Source organism: Humulus lupulus, chromosome 5, assembly GCF_963169125.1.
Source record: "Humulus lupulus chromosome 5, drHumLupu1.1, whole genome shotgun sequence".
Classification (NCBI taxonomy): domain Eukaryota; kingdom Viridiplantae; phylum Streptophyta; class Magnoliopsida; order Rosales; family Cannabaceae; genus Humulus; species Humulus lupulus.
In genome coordinates, this window is record NC_084797.1 from 27,727,864 (window position 1) to 27,753,149 (window position 25,286).

Sequence of the window (25,286 nt, forward strand, 5' to 3'; positions counted from 1 at the left end):
TGTGGCTGAATTGGTATTGAATTGAAGGGATAAGTTGAAAAAATTCTGGGTTGTGTTGGTGTTCTTGGATTGGGAGAAGGAGGAGGAAAAACCCAGTTTTTATGGGTTTGAAGGGGGAGCGCCGCAGCGCATGTGGCCCTTTTTGCCTGGGTTGCTCTTTGACTTGGGGGCGCGCCGCGGCTCACTAGGCCAAGTTGCGGCCCACCTCCCCTTTTGGATGGGGTACTTACTCTCTGACTTAGGGGCAAGTCGCGACCCGCGTGTGGCTTTTAGCCTTAGAATTGTTTTAAGAATTGTTAGGGCTCGGGGGTTCGAACCTAAGCACTTAGGACAATTTCTACTACCCGGTTTAGTAGAAATAGAGGTCCCGAAGGTTGGTTTATGTCTTCTAGGTATTTATTTTGATTGGAAGTTGATAAATACCATTGGGCCTTGTGACTAGGTTTATCGCCAAGGCTCTAGGCTAAGGATCGTGCTCGAAACCATTTCACCTTCTCCGCTTGGAATTAAAGGTAAGAAAACTGCACCCGTTTTTGTGGCTATGTTGGGACTAAGGTTCCCTATATTTGAATACAAATATTGTATGATTATGATATGCCATCTGAGCATGAAATAAACAGCCTAAGAGTGTTAGGGCTGATATTTGCGCACAGGGCGTGACTCGGCCATTGAGAGCTGAGGTTAGCTAAATAATCATTGAGCTAGGCCTAAGCGAGCCGAAGTCAGCGGGTTAATTAGAGGGTACCTTGAGTATTGTATGATGAGTATGATATGTTTATTATTATTAAACTGATGTTTATGGTTTATTGAAAACTAAGATGAATGGCTTGTGATTCGTTGATTTCCATCACTGATTATGTGTCTGTTATAACACGTTGAATGCTTGATTAACTGTCTAATGGATCATTTGATTTTTTGTATTGTTTGTGCTATGTTATATGGTTTTCTTGTTGGGCCTTGGTTCACGGGTGCTACGTGGTGTAGGTAAAGGCAAGGGTAAGGTGGACCAATCCTGAGTTGGAGAGCTCTAGGGGCAAGATATACATAGTTAGCTGCTCGTCCACCATGGTCAAGGGATAGTACAGGGACACAAAAACCTAACATGCATATTTTGCCATTAGAGTTGCTTGTGATTTTATATGACTTTTGAAATTTTATAAACTGTCCTTTAAACCCTGTTTTTGAGATCCCATGTACCAAATGTTTATTTAAATGAAATTTATCTATTTGTGACCAGAATCTTTTAACCTTAACTCGATTATAGTTCTAGTGTCACATTTTTAACTAAACAACTTGATTAGCAAGTCTTGCACCTCTATAAACACACAGTGTAACTGTCTTGGTTATCCAAGGCGTTACAGCTAGGCCTGTTGACCTTTTGGGTGCTAGGCCTGTTGATTTCAACTTGAACGAGCGTGAAATTTATCCAGTGAAGTGTATTAGGGAGTTTAGGCCGACCACTTTATGAAGAATATGGTGGGCCGACCACCCATGTGGCTTTTGAGCATGTCAGACCGACCACCCCTAGGGGTTGGGGTCAGGCTGACCTCCCCTAGGGGCTAGGGCCAGGCCGACCACCCCTAGGGGTTTTAGGCCTGGTTGACTTCCCTATTGGTCATTGACCTATCTTTTTTTCTCATCGATCTTTTTTTAATACTTCGTTGTTTTTCCCTGATTTTTGATGCCATGTGCCACTTTCTCATTCACCACGTCATCCCTAGATTTTTGAGGGATAACATTTGCCCCCCAAGTTTATTGTAATGTGTTCAACATCACGGCAAACTTGATCTGGCTTGAGAAACATATCGTACCAGTACTCTAAAAGAAAAATCCCTCGAGACATTACGTAATACTTTTATCAACTATCAATAATTTGCTCGGCACGTATTTTTCAAGGATAATGATAATTCCTAAAAATAATTATATTTTTCAAGGAAAATTAATTTACTAAAATCTAGTATATTTTTCAAAGAATTTTGAAGTCCTAAAAATATAATATATTTTTCAAGTAGTTTTGAATTCATAAAAATATAATTTTGAAGTCTTAAAAATATAATATATTTTTCAAGGATATTAATTCCTAAAATTACAAAATAATTTTCAAGGAATTTGAATTCCTAAAAATATAAGATATTTTTCAAGGAATTTGAATTTTTAACAATACCAGATATTTTTCAAGGATTTTGAATTCCTAAAAATATGGTGAGCCTGAGAGGCTATAAGTAGGGCTTCACTCATCATACTCCTGACCCATGCGCCTCCTTCAGGAAGTTCTGAGCTGTGGAATTCTCCAATTCTTCATCAACTCTGTGTATCTCCTCTTTGGTAAGTATTATTTCCCAATCTTTACGTCTTTGATGAATTTGTCTGAATTTCCAAACTTTACTCTGCTTTGATTCAAAACTGACTTATCTGAACCAAAATCTTGTTTTTAATAAAAAATTGACTTGATCCTTGCCTCTTTTTGCGTGATGTTTTAGGGTTTAGAGGTCAATAGGCCGACCACCTTCATATTCACTAGCCTAGGCGATTTCCAGGCTTGTAAAACTCTAACCTAGGCCGAACACCTTTGAGATTCACTAACCTGAGTGATTTTAAGGCTTGTAAAACCCTAGGCCGACCACCCTTAAGTTTCCTTGGCCTGGGCAATTTCTAGGCTTATAAAAATTAAGGTTGGGCAATTTTCAGGGCTTCGCATCTAGGCATAGGCGACTTCCATGGTTTCAAATCCAAGTATAGGTTATTTACAGGGTTCCAAATTCAAGCCTAGGTCGCATTCCCTATGCCCTACGTGATTTCCAGGGTTCCATAACCTAGGTGGTCGGCCCTAACATCACCACACTCATTGGGCGATTTCCAAGGTTCCAGAGTCTAGGGTGGTCGGCCTAAGCATAGGCCGACCACCTGGGACCCTATTTTTTTTTCTTTATTGTTGATCTCCTTAGGTTCCTCCTTCTATTGTATGATTTATTGGAGACTTGAACCTTAGCCCCCTTACGTTTTTCAGAAGCTTACATCTCTAGGGTGGTCGACCTAAGATGGTAGGCCTAACACCTATGGCCTTTCTTTTATGCTTTTTAAGCTTAGGGCTAAGGTCAGCTTAATTTCACTAGGCCAACCCTACTTTTGTGACTTTGATCGATTTTTCCCTCAATTTCTTCACTTTTGCTCCTTAGTAATGGATATGCCCCCAGCTACTGGCTTCATTATGTTCATATGCTAACTTTAATATTTATTTTTCCTTTTTTGCAAATGTCTAGCTCCTATTCGTTAGATAAGTCTGTAAGCGAGCGTACTCCACATGCGTTCTTGGAAAGGGTTAAAAGGGTTTTCCCTCACTCCGCTTTATATTTATTTAGTGAGGAAGATTTCTTGAAAAGGTATATCCCAATGGCGAGAGTAAAACAGACAACTCGGCAACCCTCCAAAGATAATCCTCATATTGTTAGGCACATCACTCAGGGCTCTTCACCTGACTCTTCTCGGATTTCTTCTTAGCACAATACTCCCCGTCGCTCTCAGGGCACATCTCAACGAAGTCATTCTTCTCAGCGAAGTCTGTCCAGTCAGCGAGACTCTTTGCAACGCCCTTTGCATCGGGATTCTAGTCGGACTCCCCATCACTCTTCTTCTCAATGAGAACATACCGAGGGCTCTCATCGCCAGGTTACTCATCCTCAGGATCGTTCTATTCACAGGTTCCAGCCTAAGGTGGTTTTCCATTCTCCCAAGAGCAAGACAATCTTGCCAGCTGCGCAGCAGAAGAAGAGACGACAAAAAGAGTTCCATTCATCAGATTTTGGGGCTACCTTTTCCAGTGAAATCATATGGAAACAGATTGAGAAGCCTTGCCCTGCTAATTACGAGGTTGTTTGGTTCAAGGGGGCTGCATCTGACAAGACTAAAGAGAAGGTAAAGAACTTAAGGAAGACCTTTGACCTCTCTGGCGTTTTTATTACTATGCCTGGTCCAAATGACAGAGCTGAGGACCCCTCTTTGGGTATGTGCGCTTGGACACGCTCTGCCATCAAGTTTGGTGCCCTACTTCTTCTTCATCCATACTTCCGGAGCCTGGCAGATTATTTTGGTATTAGTCCCTCTCAGCTGGCTCCCAACACGATCTTGGTGTTATCTGCATTATACATTATCTATCATTGTAGAAAATGGGCAGGTCCAGTACCTCATGAGATCCACTACTTATTTGATCTGAAGACGAACCCTTCTCAGCGCAACTCGAGGTAATTCCATTTCCACCATTACACGAGCGAGGGTATCGACACTTTCTTGGAAGAGATCTCTAGAAATAGCAAGGCGTTTAGATATGTCGACAACTATTTCTTCACTAAGGATGCAGAGGCCAACTACTCCAAGTTTAAGCACGTCGAGCCTTTTTACAGACCTCTCCCAACCCAGGCTATGACTGTTAGGGCTAAGGCACTGATTGCCATGATCCCTGAGGGGAAGAATGTCGAGACCCTCATTACTTTAGAGAACCTTACGAAGGTTAGACTGTTTCCTTCCACTATCATTGACGTTCTGGATGAATATGGTCCCGAGCCCGTGAATGACATAGACTCCCCGGGACCTATTCATGTCAAGGAGGTACCCTTTTCGTTCGTGTTGGTTGGATATGAGGGTGATGAGGTGGGTGCATCTGCACACTCGCTGCTTGCTTCAGATGATTTTGATGAAGCCACGTTCAAACCCAAATCTCATTCAGAAGGTCTGACACTTTTATCATCTTTGCTTTATGTTTTGTCTATATTTGATATCCCGCTAATATTTGATATTCTTTTGCAGGTTCAAATATGTTCATACCCAACAAAGGTCGACTCCAACTGAGACTAGCCCTTCCGTTCGAGTGGCTAAAAGGGCCAGGGTTGAGCCTGAGTCGATAATGGAGGTTCCTCCTAAGGTGTCTCCTCTGACTCTTTTGGCGTCTAGTCTTGTTGCAGAGGTAGAGCCATTCCTGCCTACGCTGGTTCCTCCAAGTTTCACTGATGTGGGTGCCTCCTCTTCTGTGCTTGCTCCCTTATCTGAGCCACACCAGTCTGCCATACGGAACTTAGGTGCCATCATGGACCAAGCGTCCCATCTAGAGCAGACGACAACGACTTTTAATGGGATTAAGAATGAGGACTTGAGCACCATCCTCATGAAGTCACTCCCTGACATTCAAAGTGTAAGTCCTCTACAATTTTCTTTTTGTCTGGTTAGCTTGTGTACTGACGTTACCTAACACTTGTATGTTTTTGCATGTTGATGTTGGTCTCCCATGTCCGTGAAAGGTCTGTAGAGTATACCTCGACACTTTCCAACCTTCGTTATGATCTTGAAGTTTTCCGCCATGAGGAGCTAGACCTTAGGTACGTTCTTGGCTCTAGTGACACAGACATTGCTTTGAAAGATGAAGAGATCAGCACTCTCTGCAATACCGTGGAGCTTAAATAGCAGGAAGTGACCGAGTTAACTCTCAGGGTAACCCAAATGGAGGGGAAATTTGTCAATCAGCTCAAACAGTCTGAAGCTAAGAAGGAGAAGCTAATTGCAGACATGGATCAACTGCGAAAGGATGCTCTTGTCGAGAAGGAGCAAGACGTCAAAGCTGCCCGGGACAAGGCTCGAGAAGAGTATTCAAAGACAACTTTCTCTTGCTTCTACTTAATCTAGAAGACCAACAAAGATTTGAACTTGGATTTCCTTCCCGAGAAGACGCGAGCAAAGGAGCTTAGGAAGTGTTTGGCTCGTGAGGCTGCCGAGGCTCAGGGTGGTCTTTCAGATGATACTCCTCGCCCTAGTTAGTCTTCTTTTGGTCTCTTACTCTATCTTTCCTTTCGTGCCATTGGTGGGGCACCTTGTACTTGACAATTTTTACATATGACATTTTATGCCTTTATGCTTTTTTGTTATGAGTACTAAGTGTATTGATTGAAATTTTTTATTTCCAATGCTTACTAAGTATATCAACTCACAATCCTCATTGGTTCAGGTATCAGTATACTCTAAACACATGTATTTCACGCGCCATACTAACCTTACTCTTTTACGTTTTTCATGCTAACAACCATGGTAATGTGAGTATTACGATACTTCACCAAGTACCATGAATAAAATAGTTAGGTCGACCACCCCATGGGTGATAGGCCAAACACCTTATAAGGGTTGGTGGGCAGGCCGACCACCCTATAAGGGACATGGCTAGGAGTCTCCCTACCAATGCCTATTTGTTTTTGTTTTTTGCACTTTCGGAACATATGTTGAACAAATGTCCTAGAAAAACTTGAGCTTGCTTAGTACTTAAGGCCACGTCCTCATTGCTTGTGTATACCCCGATCAGTATGTACTATATGCCTCCCAAGTGATCATGGGTTTAAAAGCCTTGGTCACTTGCTACTTGACCATGCTTTGCTTCGAGCGTTTAGACACATAGTGCGATCCTTTTCACCCAATGATGTAAGCAACAAATGGTTGTCCCTCATTGGTAGTCGCGTGATGGTTTCATACTCAGTAGTAATGATACCGATACACAGATGCAGATTGTGTAGTATTACACCCAGATTTCGAGCCTTAAGAATTGTGATCTCGAAAGCTGGATTCATCAGGAAGGGGCTCATAATGTCTGGAACACGTGTCTGCAACCTAGGCACCGAACCTGTAAAGCAGGGCAACCTCGGAGATGGTAGCCTCGAAATCCTCACAAGCTCGAAAGACAGACATCGAAGTACGTCTATTCTTGGATGACCTCAGATCAGGGGTTCCGGGCCTGACATAAGTGTGAGCTCGAAGCCACATGATCTCAGGGAAAATGCTACAACTCAAAAGTCATTAAGAGACCGGGGTGGGCGCGGCACTGACGATGTAGATTGATAATTTTGAATACCCTAGTGAGTCATTTTGAAGAGATGCGGTCTACACTCATTGTTGTAAATCCCCTATAATAAAGGGGTATTTATTATTCAGTTATACGCCCCCTAATCTTTAGGGGACGTTTCCTTGTATATAGGAGTTACAGGCTTTTAATGCCATTAAATTTATTTACATATACAGAATAACTTCCCGAAATGTGTGGGATAGTATTCTGAAATCTCCTCTATAAATAGAGGAGATTTGCACCATTGTGGAGGACTGAATTTTTGCAATCTTGGGAGAAACTCTGGAGAATTTGTTCTTGAAGAATTTCTAGAAATCATCTTAAGTTATAATAACAAAGACTCGTGGACTAGGCAGAGTTAACTGCTGAACCATGTAAAAAATCCTGTTTGTCTTATTGTATTTTTCTGGCCATAACTATTTACTATTTTTGTGCTCTTTTTTCGCTGTTGATGAAAAGCGGCGTCAACAGTTTGGTGCTTTCATTGAGAGCCTTAATCATTCAGTCCCTGAACGAGTTATGGCCACTAATGATCAGAATGTTCCTGAAGAAAATTATCTGAGACGCCTTGGGAAACAACCAATGGTAAACCCGGATGCTGAAGAGAGAAGCGGATCCTCCGATTCTCGGGGACCACCCGCACCACCAAGGGATGAGGATATGTATTACAATCATGAATGGTACGCTCCCATTGTGGAACTTGAGAACCGACAACTGAAACAACAGTTGGTAGAAGCCAACAAGCGGAATGAGGAGTTAGCAAGGATAGCCGCAGAGGCGCAGGCGGCTCACCCCCCGCCTCCGCGTGAAAACCAAGCTCCTCCTCCAAGGGACGTGCATGTTCTTCCCCGCAGGCCTCGTGGGCGCCCACGAAAGAATGCTGCCACAAGAAGGCCGGAACAACCTCCGACACCAGCAGATCCATCCGCTCCCTCGAGACCCCAGAGAAGTACGCGAGCTAGGGCCCCAGTTAATCCACTTGCGGGGGTAACTGCGGGAACTAAGAACAACCGAGCCCCTGCAGAGGCTCGGACTCAAGTCCTTGGGAACACACAGAATGAAACCAACCCATCTCGGGCAAACTCCGGACCGTCCAGGCCGCGAAATGGGTGGCAGCCGCCATCACCCATACAATTCCCTCCATCGCTTATAAGATATCCTTCACCTCCTCGCAGGAATGCACAACCAGTTCGAGATGATGACGGAAGACGTGCGGGGAGGAGACAAGGGAGCAGGGAAGCTTTCCGGAGTGGAGAGGCGCCATATATGAAAAAAGTCAAACGCCCCGGTCTCGCACGGCAGAAACGAGGCGGCACGGAAAAGACCCATCTCAAAACAATCATGCGACAAGTCTTACTAGTGATGATTCTGGAGATACCAGATCAGTCAGTATGCATGATCGAGGTCAAAAGAATACTGGGAGCCACAGGAATCGCTCCGACCTGCGGGAACATTTGAATCAGAATCGGGGTAATGTTAACTCGACGAACCAGGACCTGAGGGATCGCTTAAATAGGCATAAAGACCCCCTGCGGAGGCGTGAACCTGTAATTGTGATCGACGACAACCAATTTCAGACAAGACCCCTCGCGGACCCGGTCCAGGAAAGAATCGATCAGTTAGAAAAGGCCGTCAGGCTTTTGAAAAATGAGCAAGGACAGGATCGATATGAAGATTCTGATGAGGAGCTTGAACTGTTTGCTCCCCATATTTCTAATACTCCATTTCCCCATGGATTTCGGATTCCTCACGTCCCAACGTTTGAGGGAAAGTCCGACCCGTACAACCATTTGAGTACATTCAATACCATAATGAGAGCAAGTAATGTGGGTTACGAACTCAGATGCATGTTATTTCCAGCATCGTTGACAGGACCAGCCAAAAGCTGGTTCGAAAAATATAGAAGACACTCAATAACTTCTTGGAATCAGTTGTCTAAAGACTTCAAAAAACAGTTCATAGCCATGATGGGGGTTAGGCCAGAGGCATCAACTCTTACTAACGTTTGACAGCAGCCAGGTGAGACATTGAAAAGTTACCTTACAATGTTTAACTTGGAAGTTGCCCGAGCTCGAAATGTGGATGACAGCTGTAACGCCCCAACTCCTGGGACCGTTACGGTGTGCCTTGTAAACAGTGCTAAACTCGCTAATCGAGTCATTTGGCCAAAAATGTGAACTAAGTATGATTAGCGGCTTAGGGATTAAAAACCTTGGCTAGGATGTAACGTTTCACTAGAACGTTTAATATATACATTGGGATCCCGAAAATATAATTTCAGAGTTTATTACAGAAAATATTTACAACAGGTCGTTCTAAGCGGCAAAATAGGGTTCAACCCTAGTTCCACTTTAAACCTCGGCCGTGGTGGACGAGCAGCTGCATATGTACACATCATCACCTAAGCTTTTCAACTCAAGGATGGTCCAGCTTCCTCTTGCCTTTACCTGCACCACGTAGCACCCGTGAGCCAAAGCCCAGCAAGAAAACACAATAAAGCATGGTATAATATCAACAACGATCATAATAACCGTTCAGGACTATCAGTCCAAGCAAATAGGTGACAATAGCCAAAAGTCACAATAATGAGCATAGCTCCCCTCTAGCCATGTGACGATAGGGTCACCAGGGCTTAACTGATAAGTGATTCTTTCATAAGTTTGATCAGGACAGGCGCATGGTGAATGGTCACCAACATAACCTTCCTCCCAACTCTAGAGTCGTGCTATGGACAGCGTCCCCTAGCCATGTGACAAACAGTCATCGGGGTCATATACCTTGGCTATAAACATCTGGTCATAGACCAGGCAAGCGCTTGTAAGTTCTTCGACCTTAGGGTTGGTCCCGCATTAATGCCATGGAGCTATTCAATGCGTGTTCATCGACCTTAGGGTCAGTCTAGCATTAATGCCATAGAGTCATTCAATGCGTGATTCTCGACTTTAGAGTCGGTCCCTGACTAGTCAGTGTCATGCACAAGTAAGTCATGCCACCAATCATATATCACATGTTCCATATCCATAAACAAGGTATTCAACATGCTTACTAAACAGGTATTAGTACAATTAGGACCATGCCTAAACACAGAGGCTCAAGCTCTGAACGATATCATACTCAGTATACAAGCATGTCCTAATCACATGTTTCTCATGCATCATATGCAATATATCTAGCAATCCAACATGCACCAATAGCAGCCATGCATGTCACGCTTAACAACCAACCAACATGCATCAAGGATAGTCATGCATGTCATACTCAATAATCAACCAACATGCATCATAATAGCCATGCATGTCATACCCAACAATCAGTCAACATGCATCATAATAGCCATGCATGTCACATATACACAGGGTGCAGTTTTCTTACCTCAAAGTCGAGCTAGAACGATTAAAAGAACGACCCTTGAGAACGATCAACTTTTAGTCCTTTAGCAGTCACCTAGTCATAACCAAATATAAGGTATCATCAATAAAAATGATCAACATAAGTTCCCAAATCAATATCTAGCCTCCGGAACATCAATCCCCACTTAACCGGGTACTAGGTTCAACCCCGAGGCCTATGGCTTGAATCCCCAAGCTAAAAACATGTTTTTGGTCAAAATGGCCTTAAGGGCCGCGACCCTCCCCTGCTGCGCCGCGGCGCGCCCTCAAACAGAGAGGGCTCCCCCCTGCCAGACGCCAAGGGCTGCGGCGCACCACAGCTGCGCCGCGGCGCCTAGCCCAGATCAGCAAAAACGGCCACACACGATCTCAGTTCTTCCCCTGTGTGTTTCTTCTCAAACCAGCCCCTCAAATCAGCCCAAAACCTCTTCCAAACACTCATTCAAACCCCTAGACATCACCCATAACCTCCCCTCATCAAAACCCAATCTAACCATCAATCAAAACCCCTTTGAATCCAAACTTCCAACAAGATTCAAAGGCTGAAAATCTAAAGATAAAAACATAGCACCACTTGAAATAAGTGACTAGAACTCACCTCAAACACGATTTGAGTCCTTCCCAATGGCTGAGCTAGGTCTATAATTCCCAAGCTTAGACTCCCTAGCTTGCTTCCTCAACATGGGCTCTCAAAACTTAAAGCAAAGGGTGAAGGAGAACTTGTACGGGAAGAACGGAGAAAGATGAAGATAAACTCTGTTTTATTTCCATTCCACAGCCTTCTAAAATTCCCTTAGGCTGATATAAATCCTTATGGTCAAAAGACCATAATGCCCTTAAGCCAAATAAATCCCTCTAAAAGCTTCTGAGGGTAAAACCGTCATTTCCCGCCTATCTCGTTAATTATAATTAACGCTCTCCAATTCCCGCTATTCTCAATATTCCCAAATACCAATAAATCATATCCCATTACCCTTTAATTCCCGGTAATGCTCTAATCATTAAATTCACCCCGAGACTCACCCCGAGCCCCGAACTTAAACCCGTTATGACTAGACCGAACACTTACATCTCATGATCGTCTCATGTCAAATAGCTCGAACCAATCCACCTTATAATGTGGCTACATTAATTAATCACAACCATGCACCCAAAATATACAATTACGTCCACAGTGGCCAAATTACCAAAATACCCTCACAATATTAAATTCTCCCATATGCATGCATCCACCATCATATAATAATATAATTCACGTAAGCATGCATATAATCATTAAATACTATAATAATTCAATTATGGCCCTCCCGGCCTCCTAATCAAGGTCCTAAACCTTACTAGGAAATTTGGGGCATTACAACAGCGGTCATCTAATGGCTGTCCAAGCTGGAGTAATGCCAGGAAGTGCTCTCTGGGACGACATGCAGAGAAAACCGGTGAGGTCCCTAACTGAGTTTAACAAACGAGCACAGAGGTTTGTCAATGTAGAGGAGGCAAGGTCGACACTTAATGTGACTTCCCAGCCCGTAACTACAACGATAAACGTAAACTCTGCCTCAACTTCGACGGACCCACCAGCTTCGAAGCCTGCTCGGAAAACCCTTCCAAGAGAAAAAAGAACGAAGGGAGTAACCCCGAGGCCGAGGGAGGAAATAAAAAGAAGGGAGAGAGATATTTCTCTGTGTACAGAGTGTACACCGAGCTCAACGAGTCTCGGGAGAACACATACCTGGAAAATGAAAACCAGGCGTCCAGACCCAATGAGAAATCAGAAGTCCAAGAGGGACACCAGCAAATATTGCCGATTTCACAGAGACACCGGGCATACTACTGATGAATGTCGATCATGATCTATGTAATCTCTAATGTACTCATTATAATGATTGTAGACAGAAGTATCTAAGTTGGACCAATCGGGTCTAGATGGGCTAATCGAGCCTGTAACGAGTCTTAGATCAATTTATCGATCGGCCCCTCAAGGACCAGATTCGATTATGATCCAATGATGACTGGTCTTCAGACCAGTCTTTTTTTTTATTATTGTATGGGTTGATAAGTTCCTTAAGAACCAAGATCGAACATGATAAAAAAATTGGCGACAAGGTCCTCGAACCAGTCTCTTGTTTGGATCATATGGGTCGATAGGCTCATCAAGAACCAAAATAGAACATGATCCATAATTTTACGACAAGGTCCTAGGACCTATCTCCCTTGTTGATCATGTGGGTCGATAGGTTCCTCAAGAACCAGGATCGAACATGATCAAATAATTTGGCAACAAGGTCCTAGGACCTGTCTCTCTTTTGGATCGTATGGGTCGATAGGCTCCTCAAGAACCAAGATCAAACATGATCCATTAATTTGGCGACAAGGTCTTAGGACCTGTCTCGCTTTTGGATCGTATGGGTCGATAGGCTTCTCAAGAACCAAGATCGAACCTGATCAATTAATTTGGCGACAAGGTCATAGGACTTGTCTCTCTTTTGGATTGCATGGGTCGATAGGCTCCTCACCAACTAAGATCAAACATGATCAATTAATTTGGCGACAAGGTCATAGGACCTGCCTTTCTTTTGGATTGTATGGGTCGATAGGCTTCTCAAGAACCAAGATCGAACATGATCCATTAATTTGGCAACAAGGTCCTAGGACCTGTCTCTCTTTTATATATTATGGGTCGATAGGCTCCTCAAGAACCAAGATCGAACATGATCCATTAATTTGGCAACAAGGTCCTGGGACCCATCTCTTGTTGAACGCAATTTAAAGAATTAAGAGAAACTTAAGAAATTAAATTCATTCATTGAAGCACAATGTTGTTACGTAGATAATTTGAAAATAATACATTTGCAAATTAAAACTCATGGCGTTGCTAAACACCTTCACTGATAGACTGGCGGAGGTGTTCACCATTCCAATAGTTTTTTATTAGTTCTCCATTCAGTCGAGCTATCTTGTATGTCCCTAGTGGGATCACCTCCTCCACAAGGTATGGCCTTTCCCAATTAGGTCCTAGTACCCCTGCTGCAGTGTCCTTAGTGTTTAGGAACACCCTTCTAAGTACTAAGTCTCCAACTTGGAATTTTTTATCTTTCACTCTATAATTGAAATATCTGGCCATTTTTTGTTGATGTGCTGCTACTCTGAGACTTACCTTTTCTCATCTTTCTTCGATTAAATCGAGTGACTATTCTATTAGTTGATGGTTCCTCCCTTGATCGTATGTCTCTCGTCTATGCGATAGGGGAGTGAGTTCAATTGGCAACATGGCTTCATGACCAAATGCCAAAGAAATGGGGTATGGCCTATCGCCGTTCGAGCTATCATTCGATGTGACCATAGGACCTCCAGAAGTAATTCTGGCCAGTCCCCTTTAGCTTGTTCAAGGCATTTCTTCAGAGTGTCTTTGATAGTCTTGTTCACTACTTCTACTTGACTAATAGCTTGAGGGTGTGCTACTGAGGAAAAGCTCTTTGTGATTCCATGCCTCGTACAAAAGTCGGTGAACATATCACTGTCGAATTGAGTTAGACTAAATTGACATATGATATTCTTCACCACAAAGTCTACTTCAGTCCATTTGGTGAAGTAGTCTACGGCTACAACAACAAATTGGACTCCTCCCCTTCCTGTGGGTAGATTTCCGATCAAGTCGATTCCCTATACAGTGAAGGGCCAAGGGCTTTGCATATGTGTTAATTCATTAGTTGTCGCCCGGGGTATCTTGGAGAACATCAGACACTTGTGGCATCTTCTGACATACTCCATCGAGTCTTCGTTCATCGTTGGCCAAAATTATCCTTGTCTCAGGATTTTCTTTGATAGGCTCGACCCCCCAGCGTGATCTCCACAAACCACTCGCGTACTTCGATCATTAACAACTTTGACTGGTTGGGTGTAACGCACTTTAACAGTGGTAGGGAGTACCCTCATCGATACAGGACCCCTTCGACTATCATATATTGTGCATCTTGTCTCACCAACTTCCTTGCTTCGTTTCGATCACTGGGTACTACTCCTTGGTTGAGATAGTTAATAATAGGGGTCATACATGTATCTTTTAACTCAATAGGTAGTGCCTCCTGCTAATTTATGCCTCTTTTCGCCAAGTATTCGACGGGAACGACATTCAGGGTGTCTGCATCTTTGGCACTGGAAAGTTTGGCTGAGGCATCAGCATTGGCATTCTACTCCCTTGGGACTTATGTAATTGAGCATCTCTTGAACTGTGTCAACAAGTCCTTCACCTTGTTTAGGTACTGCACCATCCTAAGTCCCTTGGCTTGATACTCCTTCAGTACCTGGTACACCACTAGATGGGAATCACTAAATATCTCTAGGGACTATGGATGCACATCCCAAGACAAGCATAATTTTGCTAATAATGCCTCGTACTCAGCTTCGTTGTTTAAAGCGTTGAATCCAAATCTATGAGCGCAGTGGATTCGATGATTCACTGGAGTAATCAGTACGATTCCTGTGCCTGAATTGTGTTCATTGGATGCTCCATCAACATATAGTTCCATACGGGAGTATCTCCTTCCTTCTTGGTATCGCCATTCTTTGATTGGTAGTAAGGGTCTTCAAGGTTGGTGCCTTCGACTATGAAGTCTGCCAATTCTTGTCCATTTATCACCATCCTCAAATGATAAGTGATATCAAATTGTCCTAGTTCCACTACCCATTTGATTAATCATCTTGAGGCCTCTGGTTTCTAAAGAACTTGTCTCAGCAGTTGATCGGTCAGGACTCGGATCGAGTGAGCTTGGAAGTATGGACGTAACATTCTAGAGGTGATTTCTAAATAGTAGGCTAGCTTTTCAAGAGGGGGATACCTAGACTCCACACCTACTAGCCTTTTACTAATATAGTACACAGGGTGTTGTACCATGTTCTCTTCTTTCACCAAAACAACGTTGATTGCATGCTCAGTGATTGCCAAATAGATGAATAGTACTTCACCATCTATTGGCTTTGCTAGGACGGGCGGTTGAATGAGATGCGCCTTCAAGGCTTGGAAGGCTTTCTCATATTCCTCGGTCCATTGGATCTTCTTGCTGCCCCTCAGTAAGTTAAAGAAGGGGACACACTTGTCCGTAGACTTTGATATGAACCTACTGAGGGTAGATACTCTCACTATTAAGCTTTGCACTTCTTTTATTGTGGTAGGTGACCTCATGTCGATCAATGCTTTGATCTTCTCGGGGTTAGCCTCGATTCCACGTGAATTGACTACGTATCTGAGAAACTTACCAGAACCAACTCCAAACGAGCACTTGAGAGGATTTAACTTCATGCGATACTTTCTAAGTATTGCAAAACATTCCTCCAAGTCTTGAACATGCCCTCCAGATTCTTTGGACTTGACCAACATGTCATCGACATATACCACCATATTTTTTTCGATCAAGTCTCGGAACATGCCATTCACTAAACGATGGTAGGTAGCTCATGAGTTCTTCAAGCCGATTGGCATCACCTTAAAATAGTACAATCCCATGTGTTTCTGGAAGCTGGTATGTCCCTCGTCGAGAGGGTGCATACTTATTTGATTATACCCAAAATATGCATCCATGAAGGAGAGTATTTCATGTCCTGCAGTTGCATCGACCAGTTGGTCTAATCTGGGTAGTGGGAAGCTCTTTAGGCCAGCTCTTGTTCAGATCTGTGAAGTCCACGCATGTCGTCCACTTCTGGTTTGGTTTTGGGACCAGCACGGGTTTCGATACCCAATCTGGGTAGTAGGCCTCCCTTATAAAACTGTTTTCCTTGAGCCGCTTGACCTCCTCCTTCAGAGCTTGAGATAGGTATTTGTCAAGGAGTCTCCTTTTTTGTTGCACCGGTGGGTGGTTTTTGTCCACATTGAGGACATGACTTATTACAGATAGAGAAATTCCAACCATGTCCTTATGTGACTAGGAAAATACGTCCTAGTTCTTCTTCAAAAATTCTACCAACCGTGCCTTAATTTCCACCTTTAGTTCCTTCCCGACTTTGATTACTCTAGTTGGGTCCTCATCATCTAGGAAGACTTCGTCAAGATCTTTGACTGGTCCTACCCCCATGACGTCATCCCCAAAGCGAGGATCGATGTTGTTTCCCTCGCTTTGGGAAACTTGCTATAATAACAAATCTTCGTTAAAAGGAGGCCCCGACTCCATTAGAGCGTTTATTTCAACGTCAACTTCCATGTTGACAAGCTCATCAGTTCCTTCATTCCCTTCGCAGCAAGTTACTACCGTATTGTTTACACATGGTCCTTTCTTTTCCTTGACTAATGACGCATTATAGCATACTCGTGCCTCCCTTTGGTTACCCTGAATGCATCCTTGTCCAGCGCTTATGGGGAACTTCAAAGACAGATGCCAGATAGACACTACTGCGTGTAATTCCATCAGGAGGGGTCTCCCGAGCACTACATTGTAAGCCGATGAGAAATATACCACTAGGAACTTTTTCATCAAGGTCTCGCGCCTAGGGGAATCCCCCACCGTGACCGATAGTCTGATAGTTCTTACTGGTGCTAGGCATTCTCTCGTGAACCCATATATCACTTGGGAACAAGGTGTTAGGTCCTTGACCGTGAGCTTCATCTTCTCGAGGGATGATTTTTGGATGATATCTACTGAACTTCTCGTATCCACCAAGCATCTCTTCACTCGGGCATTGGCGATTTGAATGGTAAGTACTAGAGGGTTGTGGGGGTATTTCACGTGCCTAGCGTCATCCTCCGTAAAAGTGAGAGTTTCACTTTCATACTTCAGATTTGTTGGAGACCACTCCTCGATTTCCATGCACTGGGAAGACTCCCCTACCTCGTGTCTTAAGGTCCTTGCATATCACTCACGAGCATTGTTACTATTGCTTGCTATGTGGGGCCCCCGGCATATGGTATTCAATGTGAAGTCCATGGCTGCTGGCTCCAGTGGTGGACTCCTTTGCCTTCGGAACTCTGGATTCGTGCTTGGGGTTTTAGTCTTGACTCGGTACCTCGAGAGTTTTCCTGATCGGAGGAGAAACTCTATCTCATCCTTCAACTATTTGCACTCGTTTGTGTCGTGACCATAGTCATTATGGAAACGACAAAACTTGTTCTTGTCCCTCTTTCCTTCTGAGTATAAGGGTGGTGACTTTTGGTAAGGTACCTCCTGGTATGTTGCCAAGTAAATCTCAGCCCTTGACGCAGTCAGGACAGTATAATTGGTGAACCTGAGCTGGTAGGGTTGATGCTTAGGCTATTTATCGGTTGGTGCTGAGTTGGCCTTCTTTTCTCCACCCTGCTCGACCCCTGAGGAACTCCTCTTTTTACCGTTGCCCCCATTGCTGCCCTGAGGGTTTCGCCGTTCTTGCTTGCCTTGATAGTGGTCGGATGGTTTATGCCTTTTTCTTCCTTCATGATAGCTTCATCTAGCTTCATTTATTTGTCTGCTCGGTCTTGGAACTCCTGCAAGGTGTTGATGGGGTTCCTGTGTATGCTATCCCACAAGGGACTACATAAATTATTCCTGCCGAGATGGCAACGAACTTCCCTTCATCTCCTACTGTGGATGCTCGGTTTTCCTCCCTCATGAATCTTTGGATGTAGTCCTTCATGGATTCATCCTTCCCTTGCTTGATGCCAGCTAGCTGATTGGCATAAACTGGTTGAATCCGTCCAGCACTGAAGACCTTGCAAAATTCCTTCCTAAACTGCTCCTAGGAAGTGATGGATCCAGGTTTGAATTTCCAATACCATTCTTGAGCTGAGTCAAAGAGATTGGTACGGAATACCCTACACCTATAATCATGCTCTACACCGAGTAACTCCATCTGATCCTCAAACTTTCCAATGTGTCGTACTGGGTCCTCTTTCCCAGTGTATGTTGGAAGTTTCAGGGTCTTGTATTTCGGTAGTGGTTGAGCAGCTTGGATCTTGGTACTAAAGGGACTCCCACTTCTATGAGCCAACTCGATATTAGACGGTTTCTTTGTCAGGCCCTGAACAACCATGGTGAGTGCATCTGTTTGAGCCTGCACTGCTGGTAGGATCGCTGCTCCAGGTGGGATAGACGTCCCTAGTACCCCCTCCTGAGTGTTGGTCCTCCGGTTGATGACCTCCCTCAAATCTTGAGGTTGTGCATCTTTTCTGAGCCTATCGAACACGGTATTGATGTTGTTCATCGGTACTTTTCCATTGTGAGACAGAGGGTGTAGGGGTGGTAGGTCCACCTTGCCCTTGCTGGTGCGATCCTGCCCCCAACCCTCTCCTCCTGCATGACTTTGAGACTTTGAGTGATTGTTTCCATTCCTGTTACGCCTATCAGATGTCTGACATTCCTTTCCTGTGCCATTTAATCTCTCCCCCTAGGAGGGGGCCTTTGGTTTGGTAACACTCTTACTCCGAGATGAATGTTATTCTTCTTAGTCATGGAGGAGGCAGTCTTAGACTGCGCCTTTTCATCCTATCTCTAGGAAAGTGTGTAACGCCCTGGATAGCCAAGACTGCTACACTGTGTACTTATAAAGGTGCAGGACCTGCTAATCAAGTCATTAATTTAAAAACGTGTCACTAAACATGTTTGTGCTAAGGATTAAAAGGTTTTGGTCTCAAAAGTTTCACTTTATATAATTAAACAGTTTTATACATGTATCCCAAAAAGAGATAGAGTTTAAAAGTTGATTTACAAAATTTCCAAAATATGGTCAACCATCAGCCATACTAAGGCAAAATAGACATTTCTGGCTCTTGCGTCCCTGCCTAAACCCCAACCGTGGTGGCTGAGCAGCTGGTCATGTACATTCGGCTCACCGAGCTCTCCAAGTCAGGGCTGATCAAGCTTGCTCTTTCCTTTACTTGCACCACGTAGCACCCGTAAGCCAAGGCCCAGCAAGAAAACATAACACGCAACACAAACAACAATAACAGAAAGTCAATTCTTTAAGCACGATCATCCATCAAATAATCCACATTAACCATTCAGCATATACTCAGAATCAAGGTTGCAACTAATCACATATAACATTCAAGTCTCATAATAACCAGGTCACATAATAATCAGGGTCGACAACTTAGCCCGCACCCTCTGTTTACCCCACTAACTCTGGCCTGCTTAAACCGAGCTCAGTGCATATTAAGCTGTCCTCGGCTACCAATGATCAAGCCGCGCCCTGTGCGCTGGTGTAACCCTTGGCACTCTTAGGCCATTGGTTCACTATTTAGTTTACATGGCATAATACCATCCTTTCAAGCATACAAGTTAGGGAACCCTTAGTCCCATTTCAGATATACAACCAGGTGCAATTTTCTTACCTTTAGTCTCTGCGTTCACTGATTACGAGCGACGCTCCTCGAGCACGATCCGTTCCCGAGCCCTAGCCTTAACACCTAGTCACAACCAAGATATTGGATTACATTAATATTCAAATAAGGGTTTTCGGATACAACACTAGCTTCCGAGACATCGAATTCCACCAAGCACGGTGGGGAAATCAATCCCGAGCACCCTAGACTACATTCCCGTGCCTAAAATCCCCAAATGTTCAAGTGTGCACCTAAGGGCTGCGGCTCTTGAAACCTAGCTGCGGCCCTGCCCTTAAACAGAGCCAAGGCCATCCCTAGAAGCAGACACGGGCCGCGGCCCTGCCTTTGGGCGCCGCGGCGCTTCCCTTTGGCCGAGCCTCCTTGGCTCCCTTGCATGCTAGGGCCGTAGCGCTCTAGAACAGAGCCGCGGCCCTTCCCTTAGTGCCCAGAAAATCCACCATTTCCAACATCTAAACCTCATCCAAAACCATCCCAAAGCTCCCTAATTCAAAACCCATCAATCACAAAACTTTTAACATGACTCTAACAACGTAACTCAACAGAAATCCAGCCTAAAAACCTACTATAATCCCATTTTCAATTTCTGAAACTCAAGAACTTAAAACATCAAAACCAATCATACAAAACTAGAATTTAAACTTCCAAATCATGAAATGGATCTTATCTCTTCTGCTGAACCACTTCCTTGACAAATTCCTGAGCTAAAACCCAAGCTCTCAGCTTCAATTCAGCCCTTAAACAACAAAATCATAAATACCTTAATACTCAGCGAAAATCTCATAATTCTAACCCCAAAAACACAATTCAATTCTCACCTTAGCCTTGGTTGAGTGTTCCTTGGATAATTCTTGAGCTAATCTTCCAAATCCCTACTTCAATCCTCTGAATTTCCTAGCTCAATTCCCTAAATTTTCAGTGTTTTGTGTTTTTTCCCTTGAGAGAGAGAGAGAAAGAAGAAGTCGGTCTATTTTTGTTCCATTCGCTTCTGCTTTTGGCTAAGTCTAACCTTGGTTACTTAGGTCAATCCCGAGGCTCAGGGTGCCAGAAATGTCCCCGAGGGCAAAATGGTAAAAGTCCCCAATATTCCCGCCTAGACTTCCTAACCTCAGATATATCTCCATATATTTATTCCCATAACTCGGCAGTCTAAATAACTACCCGATACCTAAAACACCCTTGACTTATCCGAAGTCAACTATTAATCCCCGTTGTGACTTTTCTCGCTATCTAGCTCCCTAGAATCGCCTCAAGTTGCTCACTGCAAATCTACCTACATAATAATGTGGTTCTCACAGATATAACATTTAACCACATTTATATTCAAGTAATCATACAAGCATGCATTAAATCACTAAATTCTCTCTTAAGTCAATTATGCCACCCCGACACACTAATCAGGGACCTTAAGCCATATTAGTGATTTTGGGTCGTTACAAAGTGTCTCTGAGAGCGTCCTTGGGGCTCGAATCTTCCCCTGAGCGTCCTTGGGGTTTGAGTTTTCATCCTTGCTGCTTTGGCCTGAGCCTCCCTCACCGCCTGAGCAGCAGCTTTAGCTTTAGCTCGGGCCAACTGGGTAGCCGCCTCCAAGGCCACAGCAGCCTCTTGGTGTCTCCGGTCAGATTTTGGCTCCCTCTGGATCATCCTCTGGACCTGCTCATGTTTCTCCCACTGTTGTCATTGCATAGTCGCCCTCTGGAGGGAAATTTCTGCAGCAAAGGCCTCCTGCCTCGCCAAAAATTGCGCCATCTTCTCTTGGTGAAAATCTTGTGGATCTTCCCCATAGGGTTGATCTCCAACCTCCACCTGAGATTCATTAACGGGATTGATGGGATCCTGAGTGGTAGAATCCCTGGGAGCCGTCTTCTTTGTCTGAATGGGTTTTGGAGGCATCGTAAAACTGATGAAAGTGGGTTTCTTGATGTCGTACTCTCACTGAAAGCACCAGAATGTTGACCTGTGAAATTGGCCAACGGTCGTATGTGGACCAGAATGTTGACCTAATTTGTGATGCCATGTGTCACTTTCTCATTCGCCACGTCATCCCTGGATTTTTGAAGTATAACAGTAATTTTTACCATTTTTTACTTTAATAATATATTTTTTTACTATATCATTTTTAGAGGCATTATACATTAATTAAGAGTTTTTGTACCTTACTATACATTGTTTGGTTCAAAAATCTTATTTTGAAGCTTTTTTTATTTTTATTAAAAATGAATATCAATTTTGGAATTAGAGAGAGATTTGTTTTGCTTAAAAACATTCATTAATGAAATTTTGAGGCATTGCACCTCCATATTCTTTTCAACTCTATTTTATCTTATTAATAATGATTTTAAAAAAAAATTATACATATATTAATACATTAATAAAATTAACAAATCTAAATAAAATTAAATATAAAAAAAATCACCACTTTTACATTCATCTAAGAAAAAATAAAAATCTCAAATCAATATAACACAATATACAAAATCTTAAGAAACAATTAGTGTAAAAAATAAATCTTGCTAAAGAATCTCACACACAAAAATACACACAAACATATATATAGTTATATACACACACATGCATATATCAACACAATATAGTTACATTCACACACACTCATACATATATGTACACATAAAAACACACACAAATATATATATATATATTTATAGTTATATACACAACACACAGACATATTAGAAATATTAATTAACAACTATAAATATGAATAATTGATCTTAACCCAATGATTAATATTAAAGTAACAATCCATGGGTAGTAACTATTAAGAGTGCACCCATATATATACATATACACACACAGAAAGTCAGAAACACACAAACATATGTATAGTTATATACACACACGAATACATATATATACACACATCAATGAACACACCAAGGAATAAAAGCATAAACTGATTTAAAAAAAAAAAAAATCAAATACTTCTTCAGACTTTTTTATGCTTAATTTTTAAACAAATATCATAAAAAGAAAAAATCTAGGTCAAAATCCACAAACTAATTTACAAAAAAAATCATAGAAAGCTTAAATTCTCCAAAACAAAATACACACGAAAAAATTTATAAAATCGAAGAGAGAAAGAGAGATACCTTTCCTCATGCTAGAACCAAGACACGGGATGACACACGATGACACCCAACTCCACCACGACTAGAACCACAGCGATACCCACCACCACCATAGTTGGAACCACATATGCAAAGAGAGAGAGAGAAAGGGAGCTAAAGTTGTTACAAAGAAGGAACGAGAGAGAGAGCTAGAGGGAAGGAAAAGAACGATAGAAAGAGAAGGAGCGAATGGGAGAAGTAACGATAGAGAGAGAGAGAAATGAGGGTTATGTTTAGGTTTAATCGTTCAGGGTTATAAGTTTATATATATTTATTATATAAAAAACAGAAATTTTAGATTTTCGGGCATAACCTGAAATCCAAAAAATATTAAATGTCCACTGAAATCTGATTTGATAAACTTGTGGATCGGGCGGGTTTAGCCCAAAATTGATTTTGGGATTTTGGCTTCGGGCTTTGGACCATCGGGCCAAATTTTCGGGTCCAATGTGCACTTTCTCCCTTATATGTCTTTTTTGTTGTTGTTATTTTATCACTTTTTTTTAAAGTCATTGATCATCGTATTGAACAAAAAATGCACACTTTTAAGTTATTAGCCTGATTCTTTGTTGGATATCCATTGGTTAGAAAACTCTCCATGCTAATATGGCAGTTGTTTCTGTAGGTGAATGCAAACCAATTATCTGTTTCAATAAATCAAGTGAAAGAGAACACTATGGTCATTAGTTTATAAGATTTCTAAGATTTGATACATTTTCAAATACTATTATTTGACCAATTAATCATATGGTATACTTAGTTTTCTTCATATTCACTGATATGTGTCTACCAAGGTTATTTAATTATTTTTTATCAAGTTATCTTTTGCTTTGAATAAGTAAACAATTGTATAGGAAAAAACTTGTTATTTGTTTTTCGTTTGTTGGGCTTGTACATGTTCACCTTTTGAAAAGGAGTTTTCTCTAACTGAACCAAACTCTTTAATATATTCATTTCTTCTTTCACTTACCTAACACTCTTCCCACCACTTCAATTATAAAATGGTAACCAGTTACCTATATTTGTAGTATTATAGGTAACTAGTTATTTAGAAATTAAACGCATGCACCAAAATAATATGTTAAGTCTATGCATATCTAAAAGACCACGTTTCATATAATTAAGGAAAATTTGCTCTAAGAATATTACAAGTCAAGCATTGTTAATGTTTGACTATTTGTAGTAATATTAGCAACTAGTTGCCCAAAAATTTGATAGTGGTACCACTACATTAGTTACCATTTTTCTTAATTTTAGATTACATGGTAATCAATTACCTGTATTTGTAGTAATATGGGTAATTAGTTACCAATTTTCTTTTAAATTTAAACCAGCAACTCATATTAATATCAATAATAGGTTACCCCACCAACGGTAACATATTACTCTTTTGATAGTAATAGGTTATTTACCCAAAATCTTAAGAAAAAAATACATAAAAAAATTTGGAAGAAAAACATTTACGTGTGAGTTAAAAAAATTTATCTAATATAAAAGTATTAAAAACAAAACAAAAAGTGTTAAATTGCAAATTTAACCTTAAATATTAAGCTAAAATGACAAAATTACTGTTAAAAAAATAATACAAAATTAAAAACACTAAACTTAATCAAAATATATGATATTTTAAAAAAAAAATCATACAAAATATGGGAAAAATAATCCCATAAGATTAACTTAAAATGAGGAAAAGCCACAAAAAATGAGAAATGTCACAAACAAGAGAGAAAGAAAAAGCCAAATTTTTGGGAAATGATATTCCCATACATATTTCATGTAATTTTCTCCTTTTTTTTAAGGCATACAAATATTAATTATGTCAAAATGGATTAGGCCAGTCCACATTTACGTTATGTACACTTTGTTAGGAATATCTTTTACAGGATTATAAATATTTTCATGAATATTTCATATATTAAATAAATTAATATATAAAACAACCTAGAAACATGTTTCTAATAAATTTCATAAAGTAAATCAAATAACAAAATTTAACAATCTTATTTTTAAGTAGCGAATATTGAGACTTCTTCTTTCACTCTCTTTAACCATTATTCTTTTCTGTCACATATTAATAACAAGAGAGTTAAATGTATCTTCAAATTACATAGTCTTCCATAATTTCATTTGATCACCTAGACTAGGGTTGACAATTTTCAACACATGAGATGGGAAACTTATGGAGAAGAAGAGAGTAGTGATGGGTGGCCACAATAGGTCTCTTTTGATTCTATGTTTTTGCTTAATCACACTTCCATGACAACCCTAGACTTAAGTCCCTATTTATAGCAACATTTTAGGGTTAATTTAATTAAATAATTAAAATAGTAGTGTAAAAATTTCTATATGGTTGAATATTAGATATTTTGACATGCCTTGAAATTTTTTTATTTTTAAATTCAAAACATAAAAGACTTTTAAATTCAAATACTATTATTTTTTATAATTATATAATAAAACAAAACCCTTATTAATTAATTAATTAATTAAATATAATATAATATATATTATAAACAGAATTCGTGTATAACGAAATCTGTTTTATTAAAACTTTATATATAATTATAATTATAATTATATTTAAACAATAATGAATTAAT